The 7427-nt window shown below is 37.5% G+C and overlaps 1 non-coding gene across 1 annotated transcript; it reads left to right on the forward strand.

Annotated features, from left to right (window-relative positions):
- Positions 1–2866: 2866 nt before the first annotated feature.
- Positions 2867–2939, forward strand: TRNAF-GAA. The gene has a single exon. It is a non-coding gene; the product is annotated as a tRNA-Phe (tRNA).
- Positions 2940–7427: the final 4488 nt, after the last annotated feature.

The raw sequence follows: 7427 nt of genomic DNA on the forward strand, positions 1-7427 counted from the left end.
TGTGCATTTTCAGTTAAGAATCCATAGCTGCATTTTATAAGGAAAGAAAAACATTTTAAGATATTGTTTTTTTTTTGTAGTAGCACATTACTGAAATCAGCAAATATAAAATGCTTGATGTAGATCACCACAAACATACATTCTATGTTGAGAAAAAAAATTTTAAAAGTATGTAGTGTTAGAAAGGATGATACAGATGTAATAATGATTTGAATCATCCTAGTCTTTAAAGGAGAAGATTGTTTATGAAACTACAATACAATGTTTATGTAGTTAATCATCACTGTATAAGTTACAGTAGGGATAAAGCATATAAATAAAAGCAGTTAAGTGAGAAAAATTCTGAGACGGTGCCTGTAATTTGCTAATGGTGTCTATGTACTCACTGCAGAATGTATACTTTTATACAGGAAAACTTAGTTGTACATTACATTTATAATGCATGATTTCAAAAACAAATAATATTACAATGTAATTGCAGAAATGATTTTGAGGGTGTCAGGGACCACACACACACACACACGCACACACACATATGTAGAAAGGTATTTAAAGACTTCAGTTTAGAACTTGAAGACCCCTGGATAAGGTTTTTCTGCTTACGTAGAGAATGACCTATTATCTTTAAGAATGTCTTTCCCTACGTATACACACACACACACACACATATATATATATATGTATATATATATATATATATATATATATATATATATATATATATATATATATATTCATATAGATATATATGGGTCTACTTCATTTGCCCTAACTTTCATTTGTCCGACACCCATTTTCCCGAGACCAAAGGACTGAAAGTTCATTTGCCCGACACTTCATTTGACCGACAAGTATTATTGGCAAGAAAATGGAATATGCCCCCTTCCCCACTGTAGTGTGAACCTGGAGTTAAAATATATATATAGGGGGGTGTGGGGGGCAATATTACATCAAAACTTAACAATATAATATGAAATTAAGTGAGGGGCTTCGCCCCCCACACCCCCCGTTGTGGGGGGCTGTGCCCTCCACACCCCCCAACTATATATTCTAACTCCAGGGTCGCACTACTGTGGGGAAGGGGGCATATTCCATTTTCTTGCCATTAATACTTGTCAGTCAAATGAAGTGTCGGGCAAATGAAATTTCAGTCAAATGGGTGTCGGGCAAATGAAGTCGACCCATATATATATATATATATATATATATATATATATATATATATATATATATATATATATATATATATATATATATGTGTGTGTGTGTGTGTGTGTGTGTGTGGGTGTGTATAAACACATACATATATAGTTATGAATCATAAAGTTTACAGTATAGAACCTGAATGTGCCCACCTAAAGGTCCTTTGGATACCTGGAAATGGTTTGTCCTCTCCAATGTTGTATTCCCCATCCTAATACACATACAGAAAAGGACGTGTGAACTGCAGTTTAGAGTCTGAATGTTCCTATTTATTAAAGTTTGCCTTATATACTTGAAAATAGAACTTTCCAATCAGGAAACCCCTTCCACACACATGCAGTAAGGGGCACAACCTGGGAATTTAAAAAGGCTTACCATGATACAGAAGTCTTAACCCCAAATGTTTCTACATAGGGGTAAGCTTTTATGATTTGGACATTGCTGTCCCACTAAGGATTTCCTCTGGTAGTGGCCGTAGTGTGCACAGCAGTTTTGTTGGTATAGCCACAGGCTGATACAGCAGTCGTGGGAATGGCAAATGTTAAGTACTCATGTGTTGTCCCCCTAAAATGACTGTAGCTCCAGACTAACTCTGCATTGTTTTTCCAAGTTAATTGTTTTCTCTATGAGGAAAATGTGAACACTGTCTTTTGACAGCATTTACGCATTCAGTCCTATAGGGGAGTCACGGGACAGCTAAGTGCAGTGGAGGTGTGTGTGTGTGTGTGTGTGTGTGTGTGTGTGTGTGTGTGTGTGTGTGTGTGTGTGTGTGTGTGTGTGTGTGTGTGTGTGTCCTTAAGTTACGAGCTGACACTATGGCTTTACCAAGTAAGAAACAAATTAATATCCATCTAATTAATTCCTACCAGTCAATTGCATTTGTGGAGTAATGATTTGTACTTTTTTAAATAAAAAGCTTCAAATAGATCTTGAATATGGCAAAGAAAATAAAAATAAAAACTCACTATGACATAAAGTAAATTGAAATTTATTGCACATAACCTTTGTAAGTGCAGCATGCACATTATATTAATGCCATTGAAAAGTTATGTATTGGTTAGTAGACAGTATTTCTCACAGTCTTGTTGACATACCTAGGCATGGGTCATGCTGTCATATAGCATTCATTACACAAAGTAATGAGTAACTTTAGACATCATCTCCTCCTTCCTATTCTTTCTGCCCATGCACCGGCAAATTCCTATGAGCTTTATAATGCTTGGGTTGCCAAACATGGATGTGTGGTCATCTCAGTCCATGATACCCAACTCAACACATGTCCTATCCACCCTTCACAAGCTAGGTGGACTTATGTATTGGTGATAGGCATTCTCAGAACAAGTGTAATCAGTCACATTCGTACACATGCTGACCAGGTTAACAACTTCCAGATCAACCTAGGCTACATATACCAATAGTAAGCTTGTGGGTACTAGCTTATGTACTTTATATACACCCCTGGAAGGGTGTTAATTACACATCAACCCATACTGTGGAGGGCATTATTGCACTTAGAGACTGGGCCGTCTGTAAAATTGTTTTACTTATAATTTTTTTTTAAGTAATATATTGTTTTGTATATTTTTGATGTAAAATAGTTCCATCTAATGTTTGTCAGAGCCACTGTGCAGTTTACAACTTCTCCTGCCCTGCAGATCCATGAGCTGAAATAGCTCAGTTGGGAGAGCGTTAGACTGAAGATCTAAAGGTCCCTGGTTCAATCCCGGGTTTCAGCATGGAAACCTTTTAAGATTCCTACCTTTCAGTTTAGGATATGGAAATACATATGTTAGACCATCTGAAATGGAACGTGTGTGTACATGTATGTTAAAACTGAAGGTAAGGTGTGCTGGAATCAATGAAAATGTGTGAGCTACATGAATAAAAGAGATCGCTGTGATAAGTCAATCTCCAAAATGACCAATATTTGACAACTGGACGTGAGATAGGAAATTAACCCCGGGGATCATGTCAATCACCCTGCTAAACAGGGGACCAGGGAAGTAAATATTCTTGGAAGAAATAGCCAGGGAATTGCTATGGCTAGGCTTGTATAGGCCCTAGGGCCGATAGCCTAGTACCAACCTATGAACCTGTGTATAAATATACCATGCTATCTGTAACCCATAAATTGTATTATTTAATAGAAAAATCAATTTGCAACAAAACTGCAAATGCTGGCTGCAGACATCAGCTCTGCCAACTATCTAAAACATATCTGGTGAAGTCTCACATTTATACATAACTAAATAGGCAGATAAATAAATAAAATGATCAGATGGCTTAAATATCAAAACATCCCTCTCATCGCCATTGTCTTATATCTTTAAAAAAGCTCTACAAGTAAAGTCTGAGACGTCTGTTGTTACAGAGGGAGTGAGAGTTGGAAAGGAAATGAAGGACCAGGACTGAGAGATATTTGGTCTCCCCACCATTGTAACACACTTTTTACAAATCCTAGTGCAGGAGTTTGAAATGAAAGAGGGTGCTGGTGTTAGGACCAGACTAAGTTTGAGGAACCATTGTATTTTCCTTACGTGAAGTTTGACCAAAGGAATCACGAGACTCATAAATGTCATAAAACCTAGAATCATGAGGAATTCCCTGGCTGAAGTCAAAGACTGATTAGAAAAGTTCAGGAAGTGCTCTATGTAGTGTACTTTGTCCTGATGATGAAAACCCTTCAGTGGGATGTATCCAGAAGGCATCCCAGAAATACTATCCTGTGAGAAGGAATGAAAGAATGTCTAAATGTTAACCTGAATCCCAGACTATGCAGAAGAGCCTTTACTGAGGTCAGAGATTCCTGATATTTTGAGAAAGACTCTGCAAATATCGGGCAGTTGTATAAGTATGGAAAATGTGAATACCTTGCAACCTACAATGAAGTATTAGAAGGTGCCAGACACTTTGTGAATACCCTTGATGTTGTGGGTAATCCAAAGGGAAATACAGAGAACTAAATATGTAAACCAGATAAAGAAAAGCGTAAAAACATCTGAAAGCTTTGAAAAGTGGGATATGGTGATATCTTTTAAATCTAATGTTACCAGAAAATTGAGAGGAGGTATGAAGGGTAACAGGCAACAAAGGGACAGCATTTTGAAAGTTGGGTCTTTGACATAAAAGATGAGAAAGAAAAGGTCTAGGACTGGTCTTCGAGTTCATTCCTTCATTGGCATCAGAAAAATTCCTGAATAAAAACCATTCCCTCTTTGATCTTAGGACACCAGTTCCATGATCCCCTGGGGCAGCATTTTCTGAATGACTGGAGGAAACAGATAAATCTGGTTTGGCGAATGTGGAGGAACCCCCTGAAATAGAGGAGTGGACACATAGTCCCATTTGTATTCTTACTGCATGATTCTCAGAAACCATTTGTCTTAGACTACATGATGCCACTAAGAAAAATGCAGACTTAAAGACTGGGAAAGATTTACAGGATTGTCAGGGTGCAAGGGGGAAAACTAGAAGGGGTAGACAGTCATACTGCTTTTTTGGACTGTCCTTGGTATATGAAAATTCCCTTATTATTTTTTTAGCCTCCTTGCCCTTGCTTTTTGAAAGTCTGTTTGCTTGTAGCTTGCGGAGACTGTTTATTTTGTTTCCTGTAAAAGGTTCCTGAATTGGGAGGAAAATTCTTAATAAACTTCAAGAAAGAAGGCTGAAAAAATCTGAGCAATTCCCCTTAATTAATTTCCATTTTCATCAAATCTTTTCCAGACCTCTGCAGCAGATGATCCAAATAATACTTCTTTGTCCAGAGGACAAATTAAAATCTCAGCTTTGAAATCTGCAGTAAGTTTTGCAAAGGTAATCATGCAAATCTTCTCATAACTGAATCAGTAGCAGCTACTCTTGAGACAGTATCAGCCGAATCATAAGAATACTTTAAAGAAAACGTGTTTACCCAAGAAACACTATTAATTAAAGGAGTCAGAGAATGTTTAATCCCTGAAGAAGGAAGACAGCAAAAAACTTAAACATGTGAGCCTGGTAGTTTAGATCTGTGAAGGTGCAGGTAGCAGAAGAATAAATGATTTTTCCCCATATTTATAAAAAAAAAATTCTTCCATCCTGATCAAAAGGAATAGGATTAGCATTCACCAACTGACAGCAGAAGATTATATCAAAGAAATCACTGCAGGGTCTGGTTTGGGATTAGCAAATAAATATTTATGTGTCTATGGTACCTTATTTAATTAATCATTTTTTTTTTAGTGGGAGGAGGAAGTTGGCTGTCAGGCATACCGTATACTGCTGTCTGTTAAGAAAACATTTTCTAATGTTGGCAAAACAGAAGGAATAGATGCCGGCTGTGGAAAAATCCAGTTGTAATAAATAGTACTATTTTGTTGGAGTATCAGAATTTCACTTTGGACCCACTGAAATGGTTATTTCATTTTGGAAATAGTTTCAGAAAAATATAATTCTTTGGGGGGGGTCTGAATTACCACGATCTTAAGAATCGGAATCAACTGCCTGGGTAGAATTAACAGACAAAATGTCCTCCCAGTCCAATCCCTGTGTTTTGACTGGGAGTCAGAATAAGAAAGAGAGGAAATTCCTTTTCTTTTACTAGTCGGTGTGGAATCAGAGTTTAAGGTAAAGGCTTGAAATAAATCCTTAGCAAAGTCTAATAACCTTTTCCTGTTCAAAATCAAAGAGACTAAGAAAGCCCAGTGTTTATCTTTCTGTTTATATTTCCTAGGAGACCTTCTAGAAACAGACTGACTCAAGGAAGGGACACTAGACCAGGAATTATGTACTTAGCCCAATTATGTGGTAAAGCATCATCCACTCCCTTCTCCTAGACAGAGAATATTGGTTCCATGCCCACAGAGGATACTCCAGCAACCACAGAATATGTGCCTAACCTCTGGTACTTGGTGGTTTTTAAAGGAGCTACATCAGATGGATCCATGAAAAATTATGTGTTGCCTGAGGAAACAGCTTTTGTCACAGAGATCATCCATTAGAGGCTGTGGCACAGAATAAGTCTGACTAACAGATAAAGGTTTCTTAGAATGTTTCTTTTTCTTGTGGATGGTGGAGAGAAGTATCAAAGTGCCTTCATCCTGCTCCATGGTTCATCTGAAGAAAACGGGCCTGAGACATGGCTATCAAAATCTGGTGAATGTCATGACAGAAACATTTTTTTAAATAATTCAGTGATAACCTCCAGAACTACTTTAACTAGCCTCCAACTACTGTATTTTATACAACAACATAAAAATGACTTCATAAAAGTGCTTTTCAACAAGTTTTCCTCAAAAAAGTTAAAATGACAGGTAAACAATTTAATAACAAATATGTTAGTTCCTGTACTTATGACTCCTACAAAAACTTTTATTTTAAGAATAACTATGCTATTTCTTAGTGAAATTATTTATATTAGTTAGGTTTTTCCCAGAAGGGTACTTATCTGCCCAATCTTGAAGAAGCACTAGCTGACCATTGGTTCACAGGCTCATAGGCGATTACTAGCCTAAGACCTTAAGAGCCCTTTCAAGCCTAGCCAATATAACCTGATTTTACCTAATATGTGGCCCCCGGGGGCAAGAAGATGGCATAGCTTTGTGCAGATACCGTGAGTATTTTACAGATTGCCTCTGTCCATAAGCGACATAGATGCTACCCCAAGTATGAATATGCCATTGCTGATCCATTGATCCAGACTGTGTTTGAAAAGGGCTAGGGAGAGTCTATATTTAACGTGAATAGGAAGCCTGTTACAAACAAGGGGTAATCTCTGTGACACATTTCTGTCTCTCCAGCATGTTTTGTTTGAGTCACTGGCTATTTGATCCCTAGATTGAGTGACCCTTGTGCTGTTTGTCTTATGGATTTGTAGAAGCTCCATCAGGTCTGGATGTGTGAGTGCCTTGCAGGTTAGGAATAGGTCACCCCTTAATAGTTGGTATGAGACAGAGAAAAGGGATAGGGCTTTTAGTCTATCCATATAGAACATGTTGTTAACACCCTGTATTTTCTTTGGGAAAAACCTCTGGGGTCACTCCAGCTGTTTTAAATGTCTAGGCAAGTATATGCCAAATGGCACATTGTACTCAATTATTGGTCTAATGAGGGCTGAATTTAGTGGGACTATAACTTCCTTGGATCTAGATGCCATACATTTACTTATAAGCTATGATGCATAGAAAAACTTCCACACCACTGTAGACATATGGCGGTCAAAGTTACGGCTACTATCTATCTGCATA

The sequence above is a fragment of the Protopterus annectens genome, chromosome 1.part1 (genome assembly GCF_019279795.1).
Source record: "Protopterus annectens isolate FY-2018-M chromosome 1.part1, PAN1.0, whole genome shotgun sequence".
In the NCBI taxonomy this organism is placed as follows: Eukaryota; Metazoa; Chordata; order Ceratodontiformes; family Protopteridae; genus Protopterus; species Protopterus annectens.